The sequence below is a fragment of the Lepisma saccharinum genome, chromosome 24 (genome assembly GCF_977018435.1).
Source record: "Lepisma saccharinum chromosome 24, izLepSacc3.1, whole genome shotgun sequence".
In the NCBI taxonomy this organism is placed as follows: domain Eukaryota; kingdom Metazoa; phylum Arthropoda; class Insecta; order Zygentoma; family Lepismatidae; genus Lepisma; species Lepisma saccharinum.
The window spans coordinates 28,063,282-28,077,397 of record NC_139252.1 but is presented as its reverse complement, the minus strand read 5'-3'; the positions used below and the strand labels follow the sequence as shown (position 1 = coordinate 28,077,397).

Here is a 14,116-nt window from a genome sequence, read left to right as displayed (position 1 = left end):
TGATGTTATTTGAATTTTCTTACGGTTGCGTTTGGTTGTTTTCTTGGTGTTTGTATTGGCACTGGATCTCTTCTTTCTCTGAGCGATTCTTCCAGTTCGCTGTCCCGAAGCAGAGTGATTCCTTTTGAAATGTTTATGCCCCTGATAACCTGAACCAATCATTTCCTTTAGCTTTGTTTCAGCTTTTCTTTTAAGATTTGATCTGGCATCCGAAATTCTGGATTGTAGTGACTGTTTTAGGGGTGTTTTGTCTACAACATCACCTAACACATTTACCCCTGTTTTTAACATTTCTTTCCCTACAGCTTTCGCTCCTTTTTTGATAAGAGGCAAAGCTGACCGAAAAAGTCCTCCAAGAAAACTTCCAATGCCATGTCCTTTTTGATAGGCAGCACCGTAATATATGTTACCCACACCAGATCCAGCTTGTTGATGGTAGTATTGAAAATATGGGTCATTCATAATCAGAGCTTTTCACCACAACGTCTAAAATGAAGTTTCAAACACACTAGTCCGAAGGAGAATGGGATGTGTGCACCAGTGCTGTCCCTTAAGTCAATTTCTATTTGTTCGAAATTATGTTTCTGCACTGGGATGTAATGTGGTGAATCGAAAATTTGCACACCATCACTTCCAAAAGTATGTTCCATAGGATTAATGTTTATAATACGTAATAGAGGGGCGACAGCATCTCCCACCATATGTGATTCCGCAATATCTGTGTAAATATACATCTGGGAAGGAATTTCTCTCACAACATTTGGAGGCGAGCGTCCAATTTTTACTTCTGATAGATCATCGGTCGGTTTAAAACCTAATATCCGTGCCAGTTGAGGTGACAATCGTACATTTATGTTTCTCTGCTTGGTAGATATATCAACAGTCACATGTTTGTACGCAGGATGATTTCGGAGACTAAAATTTAATGTTTCAGAATATTTATTGATTTCTGCAACAATGCTGTTTATAGATGCGTAATAGCCTTCGGATATTCGAAGTTCGTTCCATTTGACATCATCCATAGATTTATATTGAATATAGTTGTTAAATCTTGTAATGTTTAGTATTGAATAGGGATAATGCACTTCTACCAATGCCATCTCCCATTTGTTGGTGTCCAACTCCACACGGTTCTGAAGCTTTGTGGTGTAATTAGTTAGAGTATTACTTGGGAAATATTTCATGGAACTGTTACTAGGCAAAGTAAGGTAGAAAGCGTTTGCTTTTCTCATGATGTGTTATGAAGGTTATTTGTACCACTGATGAGAATACCTACAAAAATGTATGCCTCTCTCTCTCTTTTTTTGACTCCAAAAACGATGCGCTAATCCAACTCTCAAATAATCTGGAGTAACCTTTCCAATGAACTAACAACTTTTTACTGGCTCCTTTACCTTTGGTCGCAAGGATTTTATCAATTTCATGCATATCCGGTAAGCGGACCAATTGCAACTCTTCCGTATAAAATGTTCCATCGATTTTATGTCCTTGTAGATCTTTTAATTCATACACTTGAGGATTTCTTTTCAAAATACGTTCCACCACAAATATTTCTCTTGTCCAATTTTCCATGTAACCTTTGTCAAAGCGTTTTTTGGTTTTTGTTATTCTCACTGTATCTCCTATTTTGAATGGCATCTTCAATGACAATAGTGGAGATGAATCAGATTTGAGTTTTTTGTCATACATATTGTGCCATACTTTCAAAACCTTCTCAGGAGTAACATCTGCTGGTGCCATTTTAATACTCGAGTGAATTTTATGATTATAAGCTTTCAAAAGCTTTGGGAGTACATTAACATAACAGCTGGTTCTTTGCTTAGTAAAATACTTCCACATGCGTTCCTTTAAAGTTCTGTTGAATCTTTCAACAATACTAGCTTTAATATCAGGATTCTTTGTTGTAAAATAAATTACATTTTGTTTTTTGAGATATTCCTGCACAATACTGTTGGTAAACTCACGGCCTTTGTCAGTTTGTAATTTCAAAGGTTTTCTTTAGCTTTGTTTGAAAATTTGCTGGAAAGCCTTTTTTATACATACACCAGTTTTATTTTTTACAGGGACAGCCCAAGCATGCCTGCTAAAAATATCGATAACTGTGAGTATATATCTGTACCCTTTGTTGTGATTCCGCAAACTCTGCATGTCATTCAAGTCAGCCTGCCATTGGTCATCGATATTATGCATAAAATAAAAGTTTCTCGGAAATCAACGCTTTACAGGTCTATGCAAAGTGTATGCAGTTTGCTTTATCAACCTATGTTTGATTGTTGACAATGGTATGGATTTTTTTTACAGCTTTCCATAGTGTTGAAGCTGTAGAATAGGATGGTGGATGAGATGGATTGTACCAGATATTCTCTAATATTTTTTCGCTCATGGTTTGTATCTTGACCAAACTGGAACAGTACGTTTACGTTTGTGTCCTGGAAATGATGATACAAAAGAAATTGGTTCCTTTTCTTCTTCTTCTTCTTCTGCTTCTGTTAATTCTTGTGCCTCTTCTTGGTTAGCTCCGGACAGCGGAACATGGCGTCCGGGGTTGCCAAAAACAATCTGTTGAATAAACTCCTGTCTCCGGGGGTTTCCAATATATTCTTGAGGAATATTAGATAACGCCAGAGCTCTATTGAATAGTTGCCACCCAACAGGATTGCTTGTTTTTCGTGGTCGAATTATATCCGATACTAGATCGATAATATTTGAGCCTTCAATTTTATTATTGTTAATAAAAACTGCCCCATATTTATCCCAATCAATATTACTATTATGTAAAAGACGTTCATACAACAGTTCGGCTTTTCTACGATACATGCTAGGTGTAGCAGCTAGAATTTCTTCTTTCATATCAGTCAACTTCTCAGTAGATTCTGTAATCGGTAGCGACACAGGTTATTTTTGTTTTCGATTAATAGACAGAAATTTTTTTAGCACAATACTGTAACGATTCCATTTTTCATCATCCGAAAGACCTTTGAGATTCAAAATTACTTGCATATCCTGATCCAATTGCGATAAGGATGTAGACGGTGCAGACATAACAGGATGTCTCATGTTATCCATAAATTCTTGAGGTATTATAACAATTTTTTTGGCATGCTCCATGTTCAGATTTTTTTTCACTTAAATAAACTTGATAACACACCTCCTATTAAAGGGGCTAATAACGCAGGTAGAAATCCTCCGTGTTGCACTAGTATCTGTTTCTTCTGCTTTGTAGAGTGTCCTTTGGCAGAGAGATTACGTATCACCTTCTTGTACCGGCTCAATCTTGTTTTCTGAGGTGTTGAAAGAGGAACATTCCCTTTTAGAACATTGTAACAACACTCACAGATTGAATTAACTAAGGAAGAATCAGCAGCTTGTTATATCGCTGTGCGAAGAGCTGGTTTAGCATCCGACAAAACTTGGAGCACTTTAGCGTGTTTCACTCTTGGAGCCATGATGACAGAATAAACGACTAGTGATTATGCTTGCTTTTTTTGTAGGAATATATACATAATTGATATCATCGTCGGGAAATATCCGCGACCGAAAACGTACTTCTTCCGGAGTGTTCTGCTTCAGATCAAACAGCAAATATCCATGGGGTTCAGCGGTGGCATTGTAATATGCATCTTTTATAAAATTTGGATTCTCCGGGTATACTTGTCTAGATAAATAATTAATTTGGGCTCTGTCTCTTGGATTTTTGAAGCATACAATATAATGACTATTTAAAGATATATCCCTATTCCCTTTTCCCTCATGGAATAGATTTTGAGTGATAAAGAAAATACTAATATCACGATGATGACACCCTTTTGTAAATAAATCTGTGACTCTTTGATCGCATTCCCTCATCTGATCATCGATAATAATAAGATGAGGTCCAGAATTTGGCACAAATTGGTCAATATTAGGCATTCCTTCCCGAAATTATACAAAACCAGGGAAATCATTGTATGCAGATTGCCATTCCCCGTAGCACACCAAAATATTGTTGAACTTTACATTTACCATTTGGGGTAAACACTGGAGAAAATGCTTCACAAAATATGTCTTTCCACATCCTGATGGACCAGCCAATATTGCAGAGAACGGGTGTTTCCACAAGCACTCCATTTCTCAAACTGTGAAGAATGTTTTAAATTACATATAATATAAAAGTCGAATGTTATGAATATTTTTCTAGTTGTTAGATTTTACTGATATGCTGTATCTTCAAATTACATATATATATATTATATTGTATTGTATTATATATATATATATATATATATACACACTTCATCAATAAATAAATATGCGTGTGTGTCTGTGTGTATATATATATATATATATATATATATATATATACACACACACACACACACATACAGACAATTTTCTTATAGTACAAAATTCATTTTACAACAGCACAACAAATGCCAGATAGCATTGTACGCATGCGCGTTTGTAAACCCCGCCTACATATTCCGAGCATCAGCGTTGTGTTAGATAGCTCTCCATTGTTTCAACAACGATAAACAGCTTGGTGGCCCAGATCAAATTGGTTCTGGAATCTACTGTGACGTGTACCGTCTACTTTGAAGTATAAAAAGGTGAGTTGCACAATATTACTATTTAGTGTCCAGCAATGCTGTCGACTTTAAATTTGCTTCACGGGTTAATATCAAATAGAGCCTTTGACAATCATCATGTTGGGGTTTTCGCAGCTAATGAATTACCTGTACATGTGGAACTACCAGCAGCGTTGATTGTAAATACAGACCCCAAAGATAGCCCCGGGAAGCACTGGGTAGCAATTTACATAGACAGTAACTCCCGGGGGGAATTTTTTGATAGTTACGGAAAACCTCCACATGTGCATAACCATTTGCGATTTTTGGAAAGTAACTCTAAATTCTATACGTACAACACTCATCAGATACAAAGTTACGGGTCTGTGTACTGTGGGCATTACTGTTTTCTGTATTTATTCCATAAACCCATGCATAAATTTCAAATTTTATTCCCAGTACCGATAGAAAACGACAATATTATAACAACTTATTTGCTGACTCGTAAATTAAATTTATAATACTCGGTACGTATACTAGAAAATATTGACAGTAAATACTGTTTGAAATTTTATACAAGTTACATATAGTCCTAATAGTATATTAATAATTTTGTAGCGTTACAGTTTACAACAGCTTACTTATAATCTTTATCTTGTTTTGTGTCTTTACAGAACAATGACGCAATATCCAGAGATGGGATCTTTCAATGCTAGATTGTCCTCTTTCAGAAACTGGCAATCAAAAGAATTCCGTTTGTAGAAGCTCTGTCCGAAGCAGGATTATTTTACATTCAAAAAGAGGATAAAACAGTATGCTTCAAATGTGGTGGAGGATTATACCGATGGAAATACAGAAACAATCCAATACTAGAACATCGTCGATATTTTCCATTTTGCCCCCTGTCTATAAACATAATTTCAGATCGACAATGCGGTTGATGCTTTAATTAAATTAATTAATATTTGTTATCCAATATTTCCTCAATATGACGTTTATGATATTCTGCTGATTTTTCTCTCACCATTGATCTTTGTAACGCCCCGCCCCCTCCACCTTTTTTGTCCAGCACATGCTTGGTTTGCTACGCGCGCATGCGTCTCAAAAACACACCCACGCATTTCTTCAAATGTATATCTGCACGCTGCGACATGCAGTATCTCGCAGTTCTTAGTCATGGAATCCTCTATTTCGATGCCGCTGAAAAAAAGATTTCAACCGTACACTAATTTCAAGGGGGTTCTTCAGAAAGAGAGCGATCAGCATTTACCTGAAGAACAAAAACAAGTAACTAGTCTTATACGCCAGTCGATATTATTTGATCACGTCTACTATTTGAATGCTTCGAAAACAAAGGTTATCTCAATCGGACTTTCCTCTCATCTGGATTTCCAACCTGTGGTCAGGCTACACAGAAGCGGGGCGGCCGGTGTTGAACTACAGTTGCAGGAGTGGCACGCTCTTCAGGAATTGTTTCCAGTAATCGACAATTACATCGCTATTCCAGGTGAGCAGCCTCGTGTTTCCTACCCACTAAGTGAGCAACATGAATTGCTGATAACCACACTGTACAATCGTCGTCAGATCATTATAAGGAAAAAACCAGCTTACGGTTCCCTGGAGATATGTTCATCGCAGAAAGTTCGTGGCGGAACTTTATGAAGATATTTGTGTGCATCGAGCATGCGAAAGTTATGTGTGAAACAGTGTCGCCGTATCTGAAATCATATTTTGGAAACTGTGTGGAATCTTGCATTCTCGACCTTCGCGAACAATGTTTCGGTTGCACAGATATTTCCCCTGTCCATGCATGTAATAAGGAGAAGTTTGTGCTTTCCCATCTACATGGATGTACAAAACCTGAGCCTTTGTCTATACAAAACATCGACGGAAAAAGACTTTCCAAAGAAGTGTTTCTTTTTTGCGAGAACATGCTTGTGGAAAAAATAGTGAAACATTTTAATTCAGTGGTTGCAGCAGAAAATGGATATGATAGTGACACAATTCATTATGTGGGTGAGTGAACAAACTTGAAGAATAAAAACTTGTTAAATAACATGCTGATAAACTGGTGACACAATATAAACATTTTACATATGTATGTGTGTGTGTGCGGCTCTTTTGAATTTTGTAAATATTGGTAATAAACAGGGATAAAATATATGTCTTGGTTTTTTTTCATTTATCTCCCCTTTAAAAATCCTCATGGTTTATATTTTTACTGGTAACAATCGTTAATAACAACATTAATAATTAACTATATAATGAAAAAAATGTGTATTGTGGACTTGTCGAAGATAAAGCATGAGAGCTTTTCTTCACACTGGTAAAAATCGGTATTAATAACAACATTAATAATTAACTATATAATGACAAAGTGTGTATTGTGGACTTGTCGGAGATAAAGCATGAGAGCTTTTCTTCACACTGGTAAGAATCTGTGTTAATAACATTAATAATTAACTATACAATAAAAAAAAATGTGTATTGTGGACTTGTCGGAGATAAAGCATGAGAGCTTTTCTGCACAGCGCTGGACACGCAAAGGCAAGTATCTTTATTTTCATTCTATTTCTAACAGTGATTCGCTATTTTTTCTTGTCACTATAAAAAAACTAATTCAATTTTTCTTTTATCACATCTGTCGCCATTTTGCTTGTTTTTGTTTAATTCCTCTTTATGCATTGAGGTTAATCGAAACATAACTTTAGACTTTTACATGGAATTGAAACATAGAATGTTGCCTCCTTTGATTGAATCGAACCTGTGACTCCTCTTTGATCACAAAACAATAGTGACAGCCATCTTGCTTATTTTACCTACTCTTTATGCATTTAAGATAATCGTTACTGGGGCCCCACACGGCAAAACAACAGATTCTAATTTATTCACACTTCTTTTTTTTTTATTTTAAAAACAACATCATTATCAGCCAATTTGACATTGTGAATCGAACCCGGGGACCTTTTCATTACAGCATAAACATCCTATTTCCAATTAGTTCATTTTCTCTTTGTGCACAAAAAGCTAATCGGAACTTTTAAACAAATACAATTGAATATCCAATTTTCACCAACATTGGGAATCGAACCCTCAACCACTTGGTTGAAACATCTCGCGGAATAAAAAACACCCCCCGCGCCGCACCGCGCCGCGCCGCACCGCGCCGCCCCGCCCCGCGCCGCCCCGCCCCGCGCCGCTCCGCCCCGCGCCGCGCCCCGGTCGCCGCCGCCGCCGCCGCTAAACACAAAACGCGGCCGCCATTTTGATTTTATTGAAATACTATTTATGCACAGATGGACTAATCGGGACCTATAATGGCGGGACAAAACAATTGGCCTCATTTAACTACCTAGAAAATCGAACCCGCGACCTCTTCATTACCAGGCGACAACAATAACCACTAACCCAAGGCCGCCATATTGATTTTATTCAAACACTATTTATGCACAGATGGACTAATCGGGGACCTATAATGGCGGGATTAAACAATTGGCCTAATTTAACTACCTAGAGAATCGAACCCGCGACCTCTTCATTACCAGGTGACAACATTAACCACTAACCCAACTCGATTTTCGAACTCAACCATTTTGTTGCCTTTATTTACACACAGGCTAATCGAGAACATTCAATATTGACATCGTCGCCTTGTAATCAAAGGGTCCCAGGTTCGATACTCGGTGGAGGCACATAGTGGTCCGAATCACCACTTTTCAACTGTAGCTCCAATTCTGATTAGTTTTGCCGTGCATAAAACGGACTTAAAAAAAACTAACTCAATCTATCAATCGCATTTCCTCCACACACACACACACACACACACACACACACACAAACATATGCACGTGTTAGGTTAGCATACATCAAGAAACAACGTGACAAATCCATTGACCCCCTCCCCCCACCGCTTCCGATGTCTTCAACGTGATCAGACACGTTCTGCTGACTCAACAATAAAACCGCTCGTGGCCCGCTACTACCGGATGTAACATAACACCAGCAGCATCAAATTTTTGCTGACGCGTAGGAACGAAGTGCTGTCATTCTACTGTGTATAATTGTCAAATTCCAACTTGCATTTGTACATGAATCCAATGTTATTGGTAAATACAGGGTGTCCCACGAACGGCGCAACTGGGAATTAAGAGTGGCGTTACTTTGTAACCGAAACCTGTACATACATAAGTCATACACCAAATGTTAGCCCTGTCCAAGTAGATAGTTTTAAACATAGAAACAACAAATGGGGTGCAGTGTTGTTCATGCAGTGTTGCCAAATGTAAGTGAAAGTGTAAATTTATTTTTCCACAAAGCATGGAAAATTGCATGTCAAACATTCGTACGGAAATTTGGACGTCAATTTCCACCTTGGGTAGGTGGACTATTTCGCCATCTATAGTTCAGAGAAGAAAACCGATCGTTTTCGCGTATAGCCAATCCTGAAATGCCTCGTAAAGACGTACCGGTCCAAATGGGTGTTTTAAAAAAATTATGAGGTACAGTGGCAACACGGTTGATGTTTGAAGGCAACAAAAGGTGTGTTTAGTGATGGTCTATGACATGGAAATACTGGAAACAGGAAAAAAAGAAATTGAAAATTATGGTGAAAAAAGTGTTACTTACCTACTCCTGGCAACCATGCAATGCGCGTAACAGGCAGTGTAGCTTTACAAAAGATGTTGAAATTGACAACCATTTTCCCTGAGGCATTCATCAACACGTTTTATCATGTTGGAAGCAACTTTATGCAAGGTTGATTGGTTTATATTGTTAATGGCTGTGCAAATGTTTATTTTTAGATCATCAAGTGTTCTTGGGTTATTAATGTAAACTGTTTGTTTCAAATAACCCCACAGAAAAAAAATCTGGAGACGTCAGATCCGGGGAGCGACTGGCTCATAAGTTTTTGCTTATAATGTGATCGCCAAAAAACTCTGCCAACATGTCTAAAGTTTCATTAGACGTGTGACATGTTGCGGAGTCTTGTTGAAACCAACAATCACGTTCATCACGTTCCAACAGAGAAATAAACTGTGTGATAAAGTCACGATAAACTATTCCGTCAACTGTTGTGTTGAAAAAGAATGGACCGATTATTTTTCTCCGCGAAATCGCGCACCACACACCGATCTTTTGTGGATGAAGTGATTGTTCATGTAACAAATGGGGATTGTTACTTGACCAGTGTCGAGAATTTTGACTGTTGACATATCCATTTAAGTGGAACCATGCTTCATCCGTGAAAAAAACCTTATCCAAAATATTCACACCATTGTCTCTAATAAAATTTCTAAACCACTGGCAGTATCTTACACGTGCACCTTTGTCTGCTTCCTTCAGTTCTTGCACAGCCTGTACCTTATATGCACGTAGGTGCAATTGTTTTAACGCTCAGCGAGTTGTTGTTTTTGATACACCTGACTGTGCAGCAAGTTTACGAACAGATTTCCTGGGAGATTGTGATATTCTCTGCTCCACATCCTGCAGCACACCTTGTGTCAAAACTGGTGGTTGTCTGTGGTAGGGTTTGTCATTAACTGATCCTGTTTCACGAAATCTGGAAACAAGTCGATATATCGTCGAATTTTCTGGAACACTGTTATTCGTATATTTCTCGCGAAACACAGTTTTTACACTAGCGTACGATTTTGAACAAAAATAATGTTCCACAATGAACACCCTCTCTTCCAAAGAGTACTTCATTTCACAGAACAATTCTAATCTTCCCCTACGAACAATGCGAAATGCACGGCTCAAACAGTTCTGAGTACACAACTAACTGATTCTTTTGTTCTCGTTCGGTGGGCGCTCTTATCGCATTGCATGGTTGCCAGGAGTAGGTAAATAACACTTTTTTCACCATAATTTTCATTTTCTTTTTTTCCTGTTTCCAGTATTTCCATGTCATAGACCATCACTAAACACACCTTTTGTTTCCTTCAAACATCAACCGTGTTGCCACTGTACCTCATATTTTTTTTAAAACACCCATTTGGACCGGTTCGCCTTTACGAGGCATTTCAGGATTGGCTATACGCGAAAACGATCGGTTTTCTTCTCTGAACTGTAGATGGCGAAATAGTCCACCTACCCAAGGTGGAAATTGACGTCCAAATTTCCGTACGAATGTTTGACATGCAATTCTCCATGCTTTGTGAAAAAATAAATTTACACTTTCACTTACATTTGGCAACACTGCACCCCATTTGTTGTTTCTATGTTTAAAAATATCTACTTGGACAGGGCTAACATTTGGTGTATGACTTATGTATGTACAGGTTTCGGTTACAAAGTAACGCCACTCTTAATTCCCAGTTGCGCCGTTCGTGGGACACACTGTATTTCTGATCTTGATCGCGTTTCACATTAAAATGTTATTCGAAATGGCGAGTGAAGAAATATATATAACTAACCCTATAAAAATTAAAGATATTCAATCAAATAATCAAATAGTATCGTATCATCCTTAGCATTCCTGAGTAATTCAGTCTTCCTGTAGCTGGTAGATAAGTCAAGAATGTGTCAACTGTCAAGTAAGGTAGAAGGTATTGTACATTGTTGGAAGCTTTGAATGATAAAAGAGGAGAAGGGAGGAGGAGTTAATTGAGTGGAATGAACGAATGTTTGGAGGTCGAGAGAGAGGTTAAGGGAGTGTTCTTTCAGGGAGGGAGTCATTTGTTGCTTTGGAGAGAGAGAGGAGGGTTGACTTTTGGATCTGAAGAGAAAGGGTTGATCTTGGGACGAAGTTGGGTGTGAGTCTGTCGTTTAAAGTTCAGGAGAAAAACTGAGTTTTGGACTCTAACGATTTCGAGAGAAGGGAGATGTCATTCGGAGTGAACTTACCGAGTTCCAGTTAAATAGACTTCCTGTGTGTGGAAGACTAAGGAACACCTACTTGATGAGATCTGCTGCACGAGACAGGTAATCCCTTTTCATTAATCATGCCGGTTCAGTGATAAAGGTATTAAAGTCCAACGCAACGGGAGTAACGCATCCCGAGGTTCGATCCCGGTGCCATGAAGGTAATGTTGAGGAACCGTGATTTGGTGTTATTCGTGGAGGTAAACCACACTCAAGAGTGTTGATTTACGGTATTGTTATAATAATATTAGAACTATTCAAATTAACAATACTCCATTCAATAAAAATTGTGGATATTGCTAAATTGATTTACATTTTTAACGAAATAAACAAATACAAGTGATTACATAAGCTTTGGCCTATATAAATTTGGTTTCAAGTGTTGGTTTCAACCTGGGCCTCCGAGATACTGTATAACGGGCAGAAATTTATTAAAATTACACATGGAAATTGACAAACTTTGAAAGATTATTTAGTATGAAATTCCAATCTTGAAGCTCATTCCTCAACTTTCTGTACGTTAACTTTTACAAAAGTGTCTTGCACACGTAACTTGCACCGTAAGTTTTCATAACACAGCAATTTAATAGCAATTATATACTAACGATGATAATTCTTTGGAGTAAGTTTCAAATGTAGGATAATATTTTATTTATATCTCCGTTCATTCATTGGTAATTTGAAATATAAAGGTTGATTATGCAGAGCGGTAAACACTGGATTTAGGTTTTACTTTCATCAATATTCTTTACATATTTTCTAATGCCATATAACATTTGAAGTGTTCTTGAGGTGAAAGCAATTTTCTGAACGAATAAGAAAGGACGTTTCAGCCAGAAAACTGAATATTAACGTTTTATGCGATATATTAAATGTTGTAATCCTGTGACGTCATGGATGCTGGCGTTTTTAAAGATTTTGAAAAGAGACCCCCCACAAATTTACATGTACAGCAATGACATTTCTTGTTTATTTGTTAAAATGCATTTTTGCCATGGTTGTGATTAAAACGAAAGACAGAAACCATCTGCAATTGTCTGACTGTCACAGTTTAGTTGTTACTAAAATTCATTCCATAATTAATAACTTAACGGACAGGAAACATCAACAAGTCTCACTATCATAATGTACCTATAAATACTCAGTTGTACGTAATAAATTAAAGCAAGTTTAACTTTTTCAATAATTGCTGTGTTAAAGTGCTGCTTACTTAACCTTAAAACATTTGTGTTGGAACTATTGTTTATTGATTAATTTACATAGTTTGCATATATACATATTTGCTGTGTGCACGTGATGATCAGGGCGTGGTGCTAAGCACAGGGAAACGCTTTACCTTTATTTTCGTGATGATAAGTGCTGTTTTTTAAATTCACGGTATTAATTAGTGTTTGGACTAGTTTGCACGTATATATTTGGCGTGTGTATCTGGCAAAAAAGTGTTTCGTCAGCAAGTTAACATCCTTCTGCTTCTTCGTCCGGTCAGTTGACTTATGTGGGTGAGTTACAGTGCATAAACATTATTCTCAGTACAGTTCTTAAAACCAACATCTATTTAAAATTACAATCAAGATCTAAATTTGTCAATCATACATTTTCGGTCAGAAAGAGATATATATCAATAAAAATAAGCATAAATCAATATGATGATATTGGTCTGAGGAAGGTTAAATATGCTACATTATTACATTAGTCCAGTGATTAATAACAAATTTAAATCTAATTCAATATTTGTCACTTTTTATGTCGACTTTTTATTCACCGTAACTAACTCATTTACTTTTAAAAAGTAACTTTTGAAGATCAATTTTCGGTGGTGACATCTGTTAGTAAGATGAGAAGACAGTAAGAATGTAAAGTAACCTGACAAGAGGAAAATTACACTTACCGAACCAATCTGCACGATCTATCTCAGAACAGTGAGAATTCCTTTTCTTCTACTTTTTTTAAGAAGTCAAAAACCGCGAGGTTGCTTCAAAGAACGGGATGTTTGCCACTTACACTGTGATCCAAGATTATCATGGCATTGTAGAAGAATGTTTGCCCACAGCTCCGAGATGTTTGCGTAAGTAAATGTGGCAACACTGTGCAACGATCCGTGATATTATGTAATAGATTGAGAACATCTTTTGCAAAGTTAAAGTTGATCCAAACATAGCTCAGACAATGGCCACGTTCCAAAGAATCTTGTTAGCAACACCACAAGGCAAAATATATCATCTAATACTGTGTTCGTGTGATTTCCTTACCTCTGATCTCTAAGCTACGAACTGTTGCGTGACCTTATCTCTTGAATATAAGGCAACGAACTTCACTCGTTGTTTATCAAGGCTATGTTTATCGTTCACATGCTGTGACTGTCATGTGGTAAAACAGCTGTTTACTTTGTAGCCAGTGTTCTGTTAAAGTAAACAAAAGATTTTGTTTCGGGAATTCTCTCTGCAGTGATGAAATGTGAGGTTGGAGGCTAAACATTAAAAAATATATACCTTTATACCAAGGGCGGCCGCAGAATATTTTTCTCAGGGGGACAGCCACAGAAACTTTTATTATTATTATTAATAATAATAATATAGCTATTATTATTATTATTGCTATTATTACTGCTATTGTTTTTATTCTTGTTATTATTACTATTATTATTATTACATTTTTATTAGTACCACATATGTATTTTTTAAAATTACATACATTTGTAATTTCCATAT

At 37.0% G+C, this 14,116-nt stretch overlaps 1 protein-coding gene across 1 annotated transcript in view; it reads right to left on the bottom strand.

The window, feature by feature from the left end:
- The window catches only part of LOC145978423 (uncharacterized), a 104,887-nt gene extending 91,438 nt beyond the window's left edge, over positions 1-13,449 (bottom strand). Inside the window, exon 1 of the mRNA XM_083111057.1 lies at positions 13,297-13,449. The gene's annotated coding sequence lies outside the window, so the exon portion shown is untranslated. The remainder of the gene's footprint in view (positions 1-13,296) is intronic.
- Positions 13,450-14,116: the final 667 nt, after the last annotated feature.